Below are 18,891 nucleotides of genomic sequence, written 5' to 3' on the forward strand. Positions count from 1 at the left end.
AAAGTACAAAAGACATACCTAGATTAAATCTGCTAAATCTCATTGTTTGGTATGCTGGTACTTATATACTTCCCTTGATGATGGAGAGAATGAAGCTAGAATCATTCCCATTTTGAGTAACACCCTTCTGCTTTAAACTTATTTTGGACCTTAACTCTGATTGGAGGTCACCTGCCAGCTGGGCCCCTCTAAACCTCCTCTCCCCGGACACCACCCACTCCAAAACTCTGCCCCCACCCCAGGCCTTGTGGATTCCCCCACCAGATTTTTTCCATTTCCACCACTGCGTATCGTATGTGCTTCAGTGCATAGGTAGCTAACTGAACGTTTTCCACTGCATTGGACAATCAGAGCAAAGAAAGCTGCGACCTTTAACCTCTAAATAAAATGTGCGATCATGTTAGTCAAGGTTATCCTCTCCTTCAGGTTACTGCGATTCTGTGTGAAGCTCCCAGGTTTCTGCAGGTGAGGACATTAAACGGGCAGGCACGGCAATTGTGTGGCACTTTGCTCTCATGGTGTGTAACCTTGCTTTATCGACAGTGGATCAATTGCACAGAGGAACACAAGCCAGTTTAGAGATGGCAAGATCCCATTGGCGGAATGAAGTAGATATGCAGGTAATAAGACAGTGCTTTGCACAGTTATATAGTGCTTTGACGCCATAACCTGTGGCGGATGGCACATTATAGGTCCAAAATAACGTAACATGGAGTTGACACTCATGGGCTCTGTGGCGGTTTCTAGTGGTAAAGTTGCTCTGGGTGGAGAGGTGTAGAGGATCGGGCGTGGATCGTTCGATTTAACTTAATGGAGGCAATATCCATCTCAACGGTTTTCAGTCCGAGTTAAAGCTAGTCAAGAGTTGGGCGGTAGCCCTTAAATGCAGGGGTAATGGTATTACTGACGTATGTAAGGGCTGGCCTTATCACGATTTGGGTGCTAAATGGGCTGTTTTGCTTATAGCTTTTTTCTGGAGGTGAAAATCCCATTTAGCGCCCTGTTTTACCGCCGACTGTATTAGCGTGCAGTATCAGTGCCCAAAATTCCCCATTGGGTCCAATGGGGATTTACTGTTAACGCCCAACCCCTGATTCAACAGTATCCCGGCAGACCGGTGGGCGCTAATGCTATTACAGCTGAGCGGTATTACAGCCAGGATACCGGCCAACTCTTGGTGACGGCCAATGTCTCCTGATAGGGTCACATTTTTGCATACATCTAATGATGGAAAATAACATAAGTTATAACATCTCAAAATGTAAAACAGGACACGTATTTGAAAATGAATAAGAAAACACTTGTATTTTTGATTACTCTGCGATTCATCAATGCATTCTCGAGTGATGATCATGTGTGGTCACTGTGAGGTGATCTGGCCTATTTGCTCTGCGTCTCTTTCTTTATGATTCCTGGCTCATTCTAGAGAACAGTTCCTTGTGAGCCACGTGTGAATTTCCACAACACAACACATAGCATCCTTATGGCAGCACAGCTGGATAGACATAGTTCAAACTGCACAAAGCTGTGTCATCACATGTCTGATAATTAGCACACGCAGCACATGACAGGCCCAATTCACAGTTTAAGTTCACGCTCCTCCTGCAACGCAGCTGTGACTGCCTCTATTTTCTGTACGCGTCCGAAGTGAGATAAAGTACAATATAGAAATAAATACGTTTTTAATGTATCAAGTCTTGTAAACATTGTACACATCACTGGCGATGAGATATTTTTAAGATTGCGAATTTGGCCTGCACATTTAAACATGTTTACACAAAAAGTATAATTGAAGGCATTTCAATAAAACTCGCAAGTGGCCATTTATTCCTCACACTAGAGAAATACATGTTTCTAGGAATGAAATGAAACCTTTCTTTCTTCGTTGAAAGTGAGCCACTGCCACAAAACAGTCCCCATGTCCACCTTTATTGATGGTGTTGGCAGCTATAGGGATTATGACAACTTTTGGAGTATTTCCATCAGAAATATCGCTGCTTGTAATTAGTGTTACCACATGTGGTATCACGAGGGGTCCACAATGATTATAACTTTACCACTGATGCAGTGATAAAATCATGCTGGAACTGCAGTATTTTAGAACTGCATTATAGAGGAGCAGGTAGGCGCATATACCTTAACTCCCACCCCTTCACTAGCGTCATATTGGAACAGCAGGAGAAGAGCTGAATGTGGTACCCCATATTGTCCCTATAACGCATTGAGTGTATGAGAGACGTTATTCACTCAGACAACCATATCGAATGTACCCACACGTTGAGCGAGTGGACAGATGTTTGCAGGCGCCATTGGATATAACGGAACGCTGAGTGGCATCTGACAATAGCAGGGTGATGTCATGAAGAAGATATACGAGAAAATGTTGAAACAATATGAAAATGCTTAAGGTTGATGATGTAACTGAAGTGACAAGAGAAACATGTACGAAATGATCAAGTAATCATGTATGCAAAAAGAAGATGAAGTAACTTGTGGTTCAATAAGTGTAATTAAGCAACAACGCAAGGCAGACGAGACACAATGAAGCTTACTATAGAGGAATATATAACGTGGCAAGGATTGCCATAATTGAAAAATGGATCCTGGCTTGTGTGAAGATTCATTCTAACTACCTCAGAAACGGACCAGAGTGAAGAGTCAGGAGATGCTGGAAAACAACTTTGTGTGCAAATGAAGAGGAGTCAATTTGGCCTATGTTCAAGGATGCTATTTCAAGAAATAACTACAGAGTACAAAGGGAGGCAGACGGATAACGTCATGCATATGAGACACATTTCTCTTAGATTAACGAAGAAGAAAGAATAGGCGAGAGATAAGTATTGGGCAATTAACAGTAAATAAGGCTCATACACGACGGAGTGAGCAAGTCTCTAGAGGCCAAGGGAGCAATAACACCCAGCTGAATTGACTCAAATAGCAGTAAACAGGAGGTCGAAATTGACACGTTTGTCGTCTCTTCACACGTGATGCAGAAGCCGAAAGCAAGGCTTATTCAATAGGCTGAGGTTGAATATAAATGATGTGCTCTCACTCCCTCGAATGTCCTAGAACAGAGAGTAACGGCAAGGTCAACTACAGATGGGACATTTTGGCTTATGGTCAAACTTATGAGAGATGATGGCCTAATTGGGAAAGTGGGGAGTAATCTGACGTGACTCAAGCACCTGGATTTCTATTTCCTTACATGCTGCAGGCGAGCCGAAAGTCCAAGGTTTGGTGGGATGCCAAGAAATCAGTGGGTCTATGGGGCGACCTGCTATACAATGTTGCATTGACCAATCCACTGCCTTTTTGTCCGCTATAATCAGAATCATATGTATTTAGAGGTAGTTTGAGGGGTATCTTACTGATAAGAGACCGCCAATAAAGTACTAACCCGTATCCTTTCAACATGTAGGCATGTCAAGAGTCGCTTCAAGGTGCTAGAGCACAGCATCATGAGATATTTCTGAAATACGCCATATCTGTGTTGTTTCCAAATTAAATATTGCATTTCCATTCCAGTTTGAGGGATGGAAATGCTTAAGGGAATATAATGCTCCAAACCGTTGTTGTCCCATGCAGAAATATGTATAGAGGGTTACTAATGGCCCGATTAGCTATTGTCATGTTCAGTAAACCTATTATATCTTCTTTGTCACAGTCCTAACATATAGCGGGGTATCAGTGTTAAGACGGTCTCCTAAATGTCACCATCTCCTCCACTATGACTGGTCCAGCCTAGTCCCTCTTATGGAGAAGGAGTAAGAGGTCTCTATGTCCCTCAATCCTGCTCTAAAGTATACAAGAGATTCTAACTTGAGTATATCTCTACAAGCAGTATATCTTCTACTCCAAAGGGGGGATGGAGGGAATCAAGATTGTGACAAGAAAGATGGACCAGGTCCAATAAAGATTACTGGTAAATAATCTGACCATTAACCCTTTTTTAATATTTCTTTTCACAGCTCTAAAATAGTGAGGATCCACCAAGCAGGGGGTGATTTACAGGAAACCACACCGAGTTCTTTCAATCCAAAACACTGTGGGATAATTTTTATTCATATAATCATACAGAGACATTGCTCAGGAAGCCTTTGCGAAGGAGGAGTCTTTAGATTCAACGTTCAACATGTAATATTTATTGAACGTGTCTGCGGAGGACCAGGTGGTCGCCCTTCAAACCTCAAGTAGAGAAACACCATTGCATGCCAGTGATGCCACCTATGACGTTCCTTTCTCTTATGAATTTACCCTGAAGCAACGGGTGGAGGGTAACCTTTGGAGAGACACAAGCAATAGATCCAGCCAGCCTAATCCATCTGCTCAGGGTGGCTGTAGAAGGTTTGGTGCCTTAGGGCACCTGCAGCATTGGTATCTTGTTGAATCAGAAGAAAATGGGGTAAGTGCCAAAATCATTGAAGCCTTTGGATGCCATTTACTATAAGAACAATGTTCTCCGGTGAAATATTCTCCCTCTCCCATCTCTCCTGGCTTTCCCCTATCCCTATACCCGCCCATCCACCCCTGTCTCCCCAGAATGTGATTTCTCTCAGTAGTCATGTTGAAATAACAGGGCAGATCCACGTAAAAAGGGGATTTGGGGTTCATACACTTCCCACGGTAACATGGATGGACCTTAATGCACTGCTACAGATGATGATCCATTCTTGTATGAAATGTATGTCACATCACAGTGATATCGTAACCATATTTTTCTTAATGTACTGAGGGATAATGCTTTATGATGCCACTTCCTGATTATTGAAAACGAAACCGAGTGTTGCCACACGATAGCCCTGTAATGCACTCCTTGGGGGACATAAGATCCCAGTGACGTGTAAATGGTCTCAATTCTGGATTAACCTAGATGCAAAACCCACCCATAGACCAATATATTTCACAGTTACTTTCTATAACGAGTCGGAAATTTCTATTAACACATGTAGTAAAACCATACAAGGTATATAACCCTGTTCATATCCAGTAATTTAACATTCCTAGGTAATTCAAATTCAATGATTCAACATCCGTTGTTGTGAGAAAGTAAAATCTTTATCTCATCAGTATTTGAGAGGTACCGATACAGACCATAGTAAGATTGTAAAAACATAGGCCCTCATTACAACTCTGGCGGCAGCCGTGCCCTTGCTAAGGGCACGGCTGCCGCCAGAGTTGCATTTTTTCTGGCACCCGCAAATGGGCAAGAACCGGGTCATGCTGAATTTTGCAGACCCAGTAATTGCCCATTTGCAGGGGCCGTTATGGCCTGCCTCCCGATCCCCATTCTGCCCCACAGGGCAGATCATGAGTTCTGCTCGCGGGTGCCGGTCTGCATGTTAGGGAGAATTCTCAGTTATGGCTAATTTCCCTCACCTAGTGAGTCCCCCAGCAGCTTTGCTGGAATTCTGGGGTTTATTTTTTCCACTTGATAAGAGTGTGAGCTTTTCCCCCACACTTACCTATGTTTTGCCATGTGTATGTCTCTGTTTTTGTGATTGTGGACTCTGAAGTACACCACTTCAGAAGCCCCCTTCTTTTTGTGTGCCACCCAGCACCTTCATTGCCGTGGCACAGGGTTGTCTCTGAGACTTCCCCCGACTCCATTTCTGAGGCTGACTACAGTCCCCCAGAAAAGGGTAAAGTTGCCATTAACTTTACCTAGTCAATCTACCACAGATTCAGTACACCCCATCTTCCATGGAGTACCGGAAAGGGTTAATTTGTATCCCTTTTTATCTGTACCTCCTAGAGCATTGTTTCGCTCTTTTAACATTTAGACTTGGCTGGTGGCAGTGATATCTACCCTAACTTTTCTACCGTGATTATATTAGATAAACATGGTATTGTTCTTGGCTATTATATTAGCCTCGAACATAAACCCGCTTGACCAAATTGTCTTTCTTTTGGCTCCGGTTGGGTTTATTTGCCATTTCATTTTGTTAAAGTCCTTCTTGTGTTTTACTTTGCGCGGCAAACTAGGTTCGCTTTCTTTGTTAACCATCTTTTGGCGGGCTTCTGCTCAGAAGCCATCCACCAGGCGCCTGGGTGTCTAGGTGGGCTGAATGTGAGGGAGTGGTGTAGTCAACCCCTGCATAGGGTATCCTAGGAAACCCAAGTCGCACTTTGTCATGATTGGCTGAGGTGGTTGTCCGGGCTGGACAACCCCCCCTGCTGGGTGATTGACAGCCAGGCTGTGTGATTGGGGTTTTGTGCATAAAAGGCAGGTCTCTTGGGCTAGAAGTCAGAGAGTCGCAACTGGAACTACAAGGAACCGAAGAGAAGCGGAGAGAACGATGGCTGCTGCAACTATCCCGTCCCGGTGAAGCCCTTCTGCAGTCCTGAGTTATCTACCCTTCAACGACTAAGAGGAGATCCAGTCAGGAGTCTTCTTCCCTTGAGCCTGGTGGGGATAACCAGCTCATCTTCCACAGCCAGAGGATCCTCTTCCTTGGTCGAAATCTCTGCACACAGCTGTAGTGGTCCGGATAGCCATTTGAAGAGCCTCTCCTGTTTTTAAGGAGCGCACCTTTTATTCATTGTCGCTTCTGCCGGCTTCATCCCTGTGTGGTGCAGACCCCCTTCAGACATCCTCCTTCACAAAGAAGCTCCAGGAATCGTGGGTCTGCGGGAAACCAACAGGAACAACTGCCAGGGCACCAGCTGCACCATTGGAATAAGGTACTGTGTTCTGCTTGAGAAAACTGGGTGAACCCCTTTTCTTAATTTCTAAGGCTTGCCCTTGTCTTCCCTCCTTCTTATAACTTTTGCTTCCGAACATTGACAATATTGAAGTACTCTTGGCTACATTGAATCGTGAACTATCTGACTGTGTGATCTTCGGCAACAGGCCTCCGGTGTATCTTGACCCTGGCTCCGGCCCGTTGACTTTTGAACTCTTGTCTCTGAGTGTTTCTCGATTCTGTCTGCCTAACCAAAATATTGCCTGTGATTTTTGCCTCCAACTCCCTCTGGGTATTTCAGGTGCTAAGTGTGTTTTTGCCCCAGTAGCATTTCATGTCACGGATACACGTTTATTTAGTAGACCGAACTGTCAAAAAGTGATCGCAATCGTATTCACGGTAACGTGTTTTGTTCATAACACCGGTTCATTCAAACACAGGGTACTTACCTTGAGACATACTATACAATTTGAATTAGTTAGTTGTAGTATATTTGATGTTTGGTTTGTGTTTAAGTTTAATAGAAGTGTTGTGTTTATAACAAATGGTTTAAAAATAAATGTACTTATATTTTTCTACCTGAAACCTTGAGTCAGTGTTTGCTTGAGTCACAGTAATTGTGGTCCCTTTGTGTAATCTCTGTTACTGCTCATATACTCTTGAGATAAGCCTGGCTGCTCCGCCACTGCTACAACTCTGACATAGTAGTCCAGGCTTGTACCAAATGTAAAACTTGTATTGCCACCTGTAGTCTTAATCATGTGTAGTGGTCCCTAAGGGCACTGCACAGGATTCTGCCTAACACTGGTGTACAGCGGTGAGGATTTGGAAGTAGAGTGATTACACTTAGAGTGCTGCTGTTGCTTGGGTTCAACTAACCACAAGGCTAACACCACTAATTATATTTAACTAAAAAATCGTGTCAGATACGGAAAGCTACACTGAAGAGAGTCTTTTACTCTATACTGCTGAGGTTCTGAGAACCATGTGTAGGGATAAGAATCTCTCTGGTAAAGGAAAGAAATCTGAACTGGTTGCAAAGTTAATGGGAAAACGTCTGGAGAGTGGGTCGGAAGGACCTTCCCCTCCAGCAAATGTGGATTTTGATGTTTCTGATTCTGAGAGGATTAATTGTGAAGAAGTAGATGAGTCCTTGTTAGGAAACCCTACAACTCCTTTGCCTGCTCAGAATGCACAACCTCTGTCCACAGGGACCCCCACAGGTCCTACACTTACTCCTGAGTTTATTGCACTTGAGAAAATGAGACTTGAATTGGAAGTGAAACGTATTGATGCACAAACTGCCATAAAACATCAAGAGTTAAGGCTCAGAGAAATGGAGCTGAACCACGAACTAGAAATGAAGAAACTGTCTTTAGAAAATGCTTCTCTCTCAGAGTCTTCTAGGTCTTCCAGCCCAAAGGGACCCTGTATGCCAAAGGAAATGATTGGTATGTATGAGACTAAACTTGATATTTTGTCTTGGTTAGCAATGTTTGAGTACAATCATGGGATCCAAGGTATCTCAGGGAATCAGTTGATTCCTTGGCTTTTCTCTAGGCTCCCCCCTGTTGCAAGTGATGCTGTAATGGAGTTGGGGGAGGAGGATAAACAGGATTATGAGTGTGTGAAACTAGCATTAATACCTAGATTTGGGAAGACCCCTTCCCAGTATCTTAAGAGGTTGAGAACCCTCAAAAATCATGATGGTACCCCTTGGGCTACCTGGGTGTGTGAATGTTTGAAAAACTTAGATGGTTGGGTTAAGGGTTACAAAGTGAACACTTATGAAAGTTTGAGGAATCTTGTGATGTTGGAGTCTATTTTTGATGTCTGCTCTCCTGAGCTTGGACAGCACTTGGCTGATTCAAAGGAGATAGATCCTAAGAAACTAGCTAAGGCTGCTAACTTATGGGTTGCCAACAGGGCTACTCACAAGGATTCTGGGGCCACTCAGAAAAAGGAAGAGGGAAAGCAGTCAAAGAAAGACAACCAAGAGAATTCCAATACCTCCCATCCAGAAGAGGTCCCCAAACATAACCAGGGTAAGCCACAAGGGAAACCAAACAGGGCTAGTGTACCTCCTGGTGCCAAACCAGAGGTAGGTCAGGAAAGACCCCATTCCAGAGAGCATTTGGGAAATGCTTTAGTTGTGGGTCAACTGACCATATGAGAGGAGATAACAGATGCAAGGGTAACCCTGCATGGTCAGCACTATCTCCTTAGCCTTCTCCCCAGAGGAAGAAGTACAGATGTCTAGTGCTCACTCTCACTTGTTTGCTGAAGAACCTTTGGCTCTTAAGGCAACTGTATCCTTAAAGTCCAAGGGTCTGGGTAAGAAACCACATAGTGATGTGTATGACTCAATTCCTGAAAACTCTAGGGAGTATTATGTTCTTGTCAATGGTCAAGACACCCCTGCCATGAGAGACACTGGAGCCAACATAACAGTTGTGGACAAAAGATTTTTCAGGCCTGAGGATGTTGCTAAGGCACCCACAGGCCCCACCAAACTTGCTGGGGGCCCTGTCCAAATGGTTCCTATTCTACCAGCTCTCATTCAGTATAACAACATGACAGTAAGGATCCCTGTCAGTATTCAGAGTGAGGTGCCTGGGAGAGTCCTGTTGGGGAATGATCTAAAAACTCTAGGAGTAGTATCCAGTACCCCCAGGCCGCACAGTGTGGAGAAGCAGAACCAAACCAAATTGGCTAGAGAGGCCACCTTAAGGGACCCCTCTGAGCCTGTGGGAACCTCTACAGAGAACCCCACTACAAGCCCTGATGTTAGTAAGTTGACCTCTAACCCAGGCAGATTTCAGGCTAGTATGTTAGGGAAATGGGAGCCCAAACCAAGCTCCATCATTGTTCCCCCAGTTTACAGTCTCTCACTCCCCCTGCTTCTGAGGAAGAGGTGGATAGACCAACTGGACCCCTCTCTAGGCCTAAGAGAACTGGTAATTCTCAGTACTGGTGGAAAACCAGAAACGAAAAGTCTAAGGCCAAAAACCTTCAGACTGTTGGACCTTCTACAGAAGACCCCAACTCAAATCCTAATATTAGGAGAGAAACTCCTGAAATAGGTAAGGTTAGATCTAAGAGGAAGGGAAAGCATGTACCTTACTTATCCCCAGCCCCTCCAAACCAAGATGCCTGAGACCCAACCTTCTCCCAAAAGAGAGGTGGTGAGGAACCCTGGTGGCCCCTCTAGATCTAAGGGAATCCTTTATTAGGACCCCTTGAAAAAGCCTATCACAGGTTCAGGAGTTGTACCAACTTCTGAGGGACTGGTCAACCAGATCCCCAATAGATTCAAAAAGAAAGATGTCTCTCAAAGGGTATGTAGGTCATATAGCTTACAAAGGAAAACCTTTGAGTGTAGCATTAAGCACAGAGCAGGTAGTCACCACCAAAATGCTGATGGTCTCTCTAGGCTGTTTGTAACTGACTAGAGGTATGAGGTCCATCCAGGAATGGATTAAATCCTCCTTTCCCTTAGTCTGGGGGTGGGGGCGAGTGTTAGGGAGAATTCTCAGTTATGGCTAATTTCCCTCACCTAGTGAGTCCCCCAGCAGCTTTGCTGGGCTTATGGAGTTTATTTTTTTCCACTTGGTAAGAGTGTGAGCTTTTCCCCCACTCTTACCTTTGTTTTGCCATGTGTATGTCTCTGTTTTTGTGATTGTGGACTTTGAAGTACACCACTTCAGTAGCCCCCTTCTTTTTGTGTGTCACCCAGCACCTTCAGTGCCGTGGCACAGGGTTGTCTCTGAGACTTCCCCCAACTCCATTTCTGAGGCTGACTACAGTCCCCCAGAAAAGGGTAAAGTTGCCATTAACTTTACCTAGTCAATCTACCACAGATCCAGTACACCCCATCTTCCATGGAGTACCGGAAAGGGTTAATTCGTATCCCTTTTTATCTGTACCTCCTAGAGCATTGTTTCGCTCTTTTAACATTTAGACTTGCCTGGTGGCAGTGGCATCTACCCTGACTTTTCTACCACGATTATATTAGATAAACGTGGTTTTGTTCTTGGCTATTATATTAGCCCCTAACATAAACCCGCTTCACCAAATTGTCTTTCTTTTGGCTCCGGTTGGGTTTATTCGCCATTTCTTTTTGTTAAAGTACTTCTTTTGTTTAACTTTGCATGGCAAACTAGGTTTGCCTTCTTTGTTCACCGTCTTTTGGCGGGCTTCTGTTCAGAAGCCCTCCACCAGGCACCTGGGTGTCTAGGTGGGCTGAAAGTGAGGGAGGGGTGTAGTCACCCCCTGCACAGGGTATCCTAGGAAACCCAAGTTGCACTTTGCCATGATTGGCTGAGGTGGTTGTCCTGGCTGGACAACCCCCCTGCTGGGTGATTGAGAGCCGGGCTTTGTGAATGGGGGTTTTGCGCATTAAAAGGGAGGTCTCTTGGGCTTGAAGTCAGAGAGTTGCCCGTGGAACTACAAGGAACTGAAGAGAAGCAGAGAGAACGACGGCTGCTGCAACTATCCCGTCCCGGTGAAGCCCTGCTGCAATCCTGAGATATCTACCCTTCAACGACTAAGAGGAGATCCAGTCCGGAGTCCTCTTCCCTTGAGCCTGGTGGGGATAACCAGCTCATCTTCCACAGCCAGAGGATCCTCTTCCTTGGTCGAAATCGCTGCACACAGCTGTAGAGGTCCGGATAGCCATTTGAAGAGCCTCTCCTGTTTTTAAGGAGCTCACCTTTTATTCGTTGTCGCTGCTGCCGGCTTCATCCCTGTGTGGTGCAGACCCCCTTCAGACATCCTCCTTCACAACGAAGCTCCAGGAATCGTGGGTCTGCGGGAAACCAACAGGAACAACTGCCAGGGCACCAGATGCACCATTGGAATAAGGTACTGTGTTCTGCTTGAGGAAACTGGGTGAACCCATTTTCTTCATCTCCAAGGCTTGCCCTTGTCTTCCCTCCTTCTTATAACTTTTGCTTCCGAACATTGACAATATCGAAGTACTCTTGGCTACGTTGAATCGTGAACTATCTGACTGTGTGATCTTCGGCAACAGGCCCCCGGTGTCACTTGACCCTGGCTCCGTCTCTGGTCCGTTGACTTTTGAACTCTTGTCTCTGAGTGTTTCTCGATTCTGTCTGCCTCCAACTTCCTCTGGGTATCTCAGGTGCTAAGTGTGTTTTTGCCCCGGTAGCATTTCATGTCACGGATACGCGTTTATTTAGTAGACCGAACTGTCAAAAAGTGATCGCAATCGTATTCACGGTAACGTGCTTTGTTCATAACACCAGTTCATTCAAACACAGGGTACTTACCTTGAGACATACTGTACAAAGTGAATTGGTTAGTTGTAATTTATTTGACGTGTGGTTTGTGTTTAAGTTTAATCGAAGTGTTGTGTTTATAACGAATGGTTTAAAAATAAATGTACTTATATTTTTCTACCTGAAACCTTGAGTCCGTGTTTGCTTGAGTCACAGTAATTGTGGTCCCTTTGTGTAATCTCTGTTACTGCTCATATACTCTTGAGATAAGCATGGCTGCTCCGCCACTGCTACCACTCTGACATAGTAGTACAGGCTTGTACCAAAGGAAAAACTTGTATTGCCACCTGTAGTCTTAATCATGTGTAGTGGTCCCTAAGGGCACTGCACAGGATTCTGCCTAACACTGCACGCCTGGTCAGACCAGCCGTGCAGTCCGGCACCCGCGAGCAGAACTCGTAATGTGCTGGAGAGGTAAGAACGGTGCCGGTAGCACTACCAGCGCCATTGTTGCCTTTCCGTCACACTCATAATGAGGGCCATAGAGTTCTAGACATAGGGCCACATTACGAGGCTGGCGGTAGCCGTGCCTGTATTACAGGCACGGCTGCCACCGGTATTGATTTTTTTCCGGCGTCCAGAAAAGGGCAATTACAAGGTCATTACAACCTTGCCGGACCCGGTAATTGTCCTTTTCTGATCACCGGAAAAAATTATTCCCCATTCCCATTTGAGACTCATACGGCTCATTGGGAATGGAAAGGGTGGTAGCACCGGTACCATTACTAACGGTACCAGAGCTACCATCATGTTCTGCTTGCGGATGCCGGTACGGCCGCCAGTCAGACCTGGTGGCTACACAGGCAACCGCAAGCAGAACTCGTAGTTTGCCGGTACGGTAACGACGGTACCGGCAAGCTTACCGGTACCGTTGTTACTGTACCGGCAAACTCGTAATGAGGCCCATAGAATCATACTGTTCATGACACTTGTTGGACCGAATATGCAACGACATATATCAAAACATCTCAAAACATAGTCAGTGTCAAAAATCGGAAACTTGTGTTTACAACATTCACACAAGTGAAATGGTTATACACCAATGAGTTCAAGATTCATCCAAAATAGCTCATTTCAGATTGTGACTTAGCCGATGCGTTTTGGATTTCTAATAATCCATCTTCAGGTAAAGTGAGATATAAGTTCCTGTGAAGCATCGTGTTTAGCTTGTAGATACCTAAAGGGTTATAGATATAAAAACTCAGAGTGGGTAAGTATATCAGTGTGAGTGAGTATATCAGTGTGAGTTAGTATATTGGGTAATACATGCAACTATACAAGTAGTAAACTATACTAACCTTCGGCCCCTGCCAATGGTTGTAGGTGGCGGGTCATGCCTGTTATGGAAAGAAATTAACTGAATGTAAGTATTACAGGGGTCACCTCACCAGGGTGGTAGAGACATGGCCATTACATTATAACTGTCATGGACTAAACATCAAATTAAAGTCACCCAGCTCTAATAATGGTACCAGCCGGGCTGTGACAACAGGGCGGTCATGTAGGAACACGGTTTTCTGGTGTCCGTAAAAGGAAATGATAGAAAAAAAAGAAGACAAAAGAGGGAAATCGGGTTGGTATAAGTATGCAGAGTATAGATTACTTCCAAAACTGAGAATTTACCAATGCAAATTCATACCAAATATGACATCTGGCCCTGGGCGGGCAAGCACGTGTCTTTATCAGCATAGTATATGGGCATCCAGGTCTATATATGTGCAGAGCGTCACTCCGTAAATATATAGGCATGGAGTGTCACAAATTCTTCCAAGGTGAAATTGTTTCCAGACAAATGAGCCCCAACTCGTGTCTAATGAAAGAGTTAAGCATAGAAAGTGCTAAACCTAAAGTCTTTTTTCAGGTGGACCCCTGTAAAGAATGCAAGCAGGCTCCAAATATATTCAAGAATAACATCCAGGCCATAAGTCAATGTTGGAACGAATTTTGCCAAGTGAAATCTCAACACAGGGATCAGGGAAAACTTGCTCAGCCTCAGACAGACCCTTTTTAACTGGGCTATGATGGCTGCATCCTTGTTTTCAAACGCTCCTTTGTGGCAACCATTGAGTCGTTATTGGAGATGGCAAAACCCAAATATTTAATAGAGTAAACTCTCTCCAATTTTGATTCTCCTACTGACCAGCACACTGTTTTAGGCTTTCTTGTGTTTGTGTATACAACCATTTTGATTTAGCCCCATTTACCAGCATATTATTACCTATAGCATAGGTAGAAATGTAGCTAATTCCATTTGGAGGCCAATCGGAGTCAAGTCAAATAGCAACAGGGCATCCATGAATGCTAACCAATGCAATCTCGCAGTCCCCATCTTAATAGAAAAAGCATTAGCAGTGTCCCATAAATTCTTGATATCTGAGATACAGAGATTCAAAAGTAGCAGAGCAAGGACACAGCCCTGCCTTAGCCCAATGGAAGTCTCCATAGTTCTCGATAACAAGCCATCCTTTGTCATCCTTATCCATACATAGGTATCTTGATGAAGAAAGAATAATAGGTTAACCAAGGTGCCAAAGATTCCCCAACTAAGTAGTTTGAGCCAAAGCTTCTGTCGATTAACACGGTCAAAGGCATTCCACATGTCCATTGTTGCTATATAGACTGTGCCATTGTTACCATTTCTTACTGAGGCCTGAATATGGGTCATAATGGTGCTGTTTGGGGTTGTACCTACGTTTTATGGAAAACCCACCTGACATTTGCCCAATGTGTCTAGTTTGTCAACCTAAGAATCCAATTCTTTCAGTAACAGTGATGCAAAAATCGCACTTATAGTATCTAAAATAGCTATCGGGCGATGGTTCACAGGACTCGTTTGATTGCCCTTTTTAAAAATAGGCATAATGTATGACAGGCGCCATGTCAGTGGAAGTGTGATTTCCTTGAATTTGTCAAAGTTGATATTTGACCATAGGTCGGGCCGTTCCTTTCCGTAATAGGTGCCAGTTGGTCGGGGGCCTGCTGCCCTGGAAATCTTACTTTTACGAATAGTTTCCTGTATGCCCTCAATAGTCAAAAGATGGTAGGAGATAGGTTTAAAAAGTTACCAAATGAGTCATCTGTCGGTTTGTCATATATTGTTTCATAATGTTAAAGGCATGTATTTCCTCTGAGGATGCATAGGTCATCTAGAGACGTAGCCTTATGCACACTATTGTTCAAACCCCAAAATCGAGTTGCATTAGACCTCAGTAGGTATGTAAGTGTTTTCTGACTGTAATGTATACACACTTGGATGTTTAGTTTTTTCGTGAAATGTCTGTATTGTTGACAAATGCTTTTCTTCGTGACAAGAAAAGCTTTGGTATCTAGGCTCTGTTGCCATATGAGGTTTCTGATCAACATGTTCTTGTTTCTTTTTGCGTTAGCTATCCTACTGTTCTTCCAGCGTGCTCGTTTTTTGGGAATTGGACATGTTCCTTTACAAGTTATTTCCTACAGGCACTACAGGCATGACTGTGTTGTTAATAGAGCCTACTGTAAACAAGCCAGGATAGTTGTGAAGTTGTTCACGTTCAAATGAGCAATGCATTGCCCAAATGAACTTCTTCATTAAAGTCTGATTCCACTTAACACAGAGGCCTCCTCTTTGTGGTGTTGCAAACGCTAGAATAGATGCAGTTTCATGAAGTTAGATACTTAATCGAACACTGAATGTAATCATTGAATGGTCACTCAAACCAACCTTATTAGAGGGGATCATAATGTCATAAGGTTACTGGATACGAAAGCATGATCAATCTACTTGAAGAAGAATTGGCATTAAAAGCCAATATACATAATTTGAGATCAAACAACTCCATACAACTAAAAACTCCTGCCTGTAGACTGTCGCAGGTCAAGAAGGGAGCTTTTTTCACTGCAACTCCAGCTGCATGGAACTCAATTTCCTCGAGTCTTAGAGAGGAAATTTCTACACCTGTCTTTAGAAAGAAACTAAAGACATTCCTGTTTAGTTAGAATGTTAATTTCCATCTATGCATTGGTCTATATATGCTGATATCGGCTTTGTTTTGCCCCCTCGGGCCTGGCGGACGCTTCTTTCTGTTATGTGTGTGTGTTTGGCGCCCTTAAGCCTCCGGGTCAGTGGTGCGCAATATAAATCAATAAAGTAAAGTAAAGTAAAGGAACCTCTACTCAATGTGTTAATATTGTGTGGTTTTTCCACTCCGCTCTGAACAGAAATTCGAAGATTCCAAGGTTCCATATAATCTCTCCATAATTTAACTCTATGGCTACCATGATTTGGGATAGAATGAGCGGAAGATGGTAATGCAAGTTTAGAAACCAAATCATCGGCACAGGCTGAGTTAAAATCACTGCATATAACAATATTGTTTTCGTGCCCATTGCCCAACCATATTTCTAATACTTCATCACTGGCAGTTTGAATATCGCACATTTGCTTTTTCACTGGATTGCAGTATAAATTGATTAAAATAATTTCTATTTGGTTATTTTCAGATTGGACCACAACTGCTAAAATTCCTTCATTAATTGTTTCGATTAGGTGGGACCTTAATTTGAGTTTTAGGTCTACAGCGATCATCATGCCGCTAAAGGGACGGCCATTCCTACCTCTGGTGGCTTGGCAAGTGAATGTTTTATAGCCTTCTATGTGTAGCGGGATCGATGACATATTCTCCTGTAACAACAAGATATAATTCCAAAGAAATAGAGATCTAAAATTGGTGGTTTTTCTGATATTCCAAAAACCACAACTACTCCATGACAGAATTCTTGAGGTGCTTGTGCTAAAGACAAGTAATTGAACCATTGGGGATGTTGTTATTACTCAGAGTAGCAGCTAGCCATGACCAGTCATGTTGGATCTCAAAGCCATTTCATTGGTTCCACATACTTTTAACAGTTCCGGTGGCGTTTGTATAATCTCTTTTTATCACCAGGAGAAATACTAGTTTGTTTCACATTGGTCCAGTCTCTAAGATTCGACAAGAAATAGGTTAAATGTGTTGAGGTGCGGAAACTCAAAAATTTGAAACCCATAGAGCGAAAGGCATTTATTTGTTCCCAGACCAAACCGAGCCACTATATGAGAATAGACGTGAGCCACCAATTTGTCACCACAGTGTTCAGGGATTTCTACCCAATCAACATCTCTAGTATGTAGTAAGCGAAGCGCCGGTATCTTCGAGAAAATAACTAGCAACCTTGATCGATTCAGGTGTACTGTTTCGTTTATCTGGATTATGTTTTCAAAACCAATTATCCAGCCATCGAAGTTAAACTCAGTAAGCGTGGTGCTTTGATTCTGTTTAGTGAGCTTATGATTTGTGGCACCTGCGACTGTGGTTCTCATTGCAGTGTTTACCAGAGTGGGTTTACTGGTGTTTTACACCAGGAGTAGAATCTCCATTGGCCCTATTGGTGTTTGAGAGAGCAAGTTGGCTGTGGCAATACTGCCTGTTCAGTAACGCTCAATATTTGTATAGACTGCTCACATGCATCTTCGTTTCCCAAAGGTACCAAAAATGTGGTTATCTTCCCTTGATATGAATGTTTATTTGCCTTTTTTTTCCTTTTTCCTTTGTTTCTAGTAGCTGTTTTATTATTGTATTAGATATAATTGAGTCATTGGCCCCCGGGCCTCAATTGATTGTGTATTTAGATCAATTATATCTGGATCAGTTTATAGAGAATGCAAGAATTTTCTGCATTCCATTGGGAAGAGTTTTTGATTTCTTCTTAGATAGTGTGGCCTTCAGCTTTTTCGTCTCACCTGTGCTGGGGGCATTTCAGTTTGGTCAGGGCAAGCCTAGTCAATATCAGATGCCAACTTGACAACAGTTGTTTCAGGACCTCTTGGAGACTGAAACAGATCTGGTGAAGCACTCAGTCTCGACAGACAAGGTGAATCAGGTGGCAGGATATTGGTTGGATCAGCCTCTAGGTCTTGCATGTTGGTAATGTCTGAAGACAAGACATCCATTATGGAAAAGTCATTGCAAGTCTTGCGTTGCCTCCCATCCTCTGCGTTTAGTGTCTTCAAAATAGTCATCAACATATGAGTTTTTTGCTGGACGATATCTTTTATATTGTCAAACAGCCTCATTCTTTTTTTTTTTTTCTTTCTTTATTGCATTTCGGTTTACAATAAAACCTTTGCAAAGGCAGCAATTAGCAATACATGATGAGAAAATGTACGCATTACAACAGTCATAAATACATTTACATAATAGTACATATTAACACTACACCATTTTTAAAAAAATGAGTGTTACAAAGGTTAAAACGGCTATATTCAAGAAAATTTCCTGCTCATTCAGGATACGTTGGCATAATTCTACAGACAAAAGAGAATCGTCAGAACAGGATAATTTTCGAAAAAATTGAAGCCTTAGTGATTGTAATCTGAGACCTTCAATTATTTGCTAGTGTGTCTACAGTTAAATGGCAGGCATGCACAGTATTGCAGACCTTTCAATTCCTAATCTAGCCCAAAGAACCTCAGCTGGAGGAAATAATTTAAACCTCATAAAATTGTTACTAAAACACGCGAGGATTGTTTAAAGCAAATAACATGGTACCGCATTAAAAGCCTTGACGTCAAACATAAAATGAGAACATCCTTGATAACTGAAAATTAGAGCCCTGTACAAATCCAATTATGTTTGTAGACTTTCTGCTTAACTTTAACGAGACGCTTTATGAGCTTCTCAATAGAGGAATTCACACTCTCAAGTTTTGCATTACACCTTGAAGCCGTAGCATCCAACACTCTACAGGATATGAGTTCACGCTGTACATTAAGGGCCTCATTACACGGATGCCAGTAAGGGTTTACCGGTACCGATAAGGGTACCAGTGCCGGTAAACTCTTACCGCCTTACTACGAGGTCCCTTTGTGGGTCCCTACCTTAACGGCTGGT

General features: G+C 43.3%; 1 long non-coding RNA gene across 2 annotated transcripts in view; it reads right to left on the reverse strand.

Moving 5' to 3' along the window:
- LOC138582336 (uncharacterized) overlaps positions 1 to 18,891 on the reverse strand; it is a 151,181-nt gene that overhangs the window by 16,367 nt on the left and 115,923 nt on the right. The window contains exon 4 of one of the 2 annotated variants that reach the window (XR_011305008.1): positions 13,282 to 13,320. The exons of the other annotated variant lie outside the window; for it this stretch is intronic. This is a non-coding gene — a long non-coding RNA (uncharacterized lncRNA). The remainder of the gene's footprint in view (positions 1 to 13,281; positions 13,321 to 18,891) is intronic. 2 annotated transcript variants of the gene reach the window in all.

The sequence above is a fragment of the Ambystoma mexicanum genome, chromosome 3q (genome assembly GCF_040938575.1).
Source record: "Ambystoma mexicanum isolate Mex_15411 chromosome 3q, UKY_AmexF1_1, whole genome shotgun sequence".
NCBI classification, from domain to species: Eukaryota; Metazoa; Chordata; class Amphibia; order Caudata; family Ambystomatidae; genus Ambystoma; species Ambystoma mexicanum.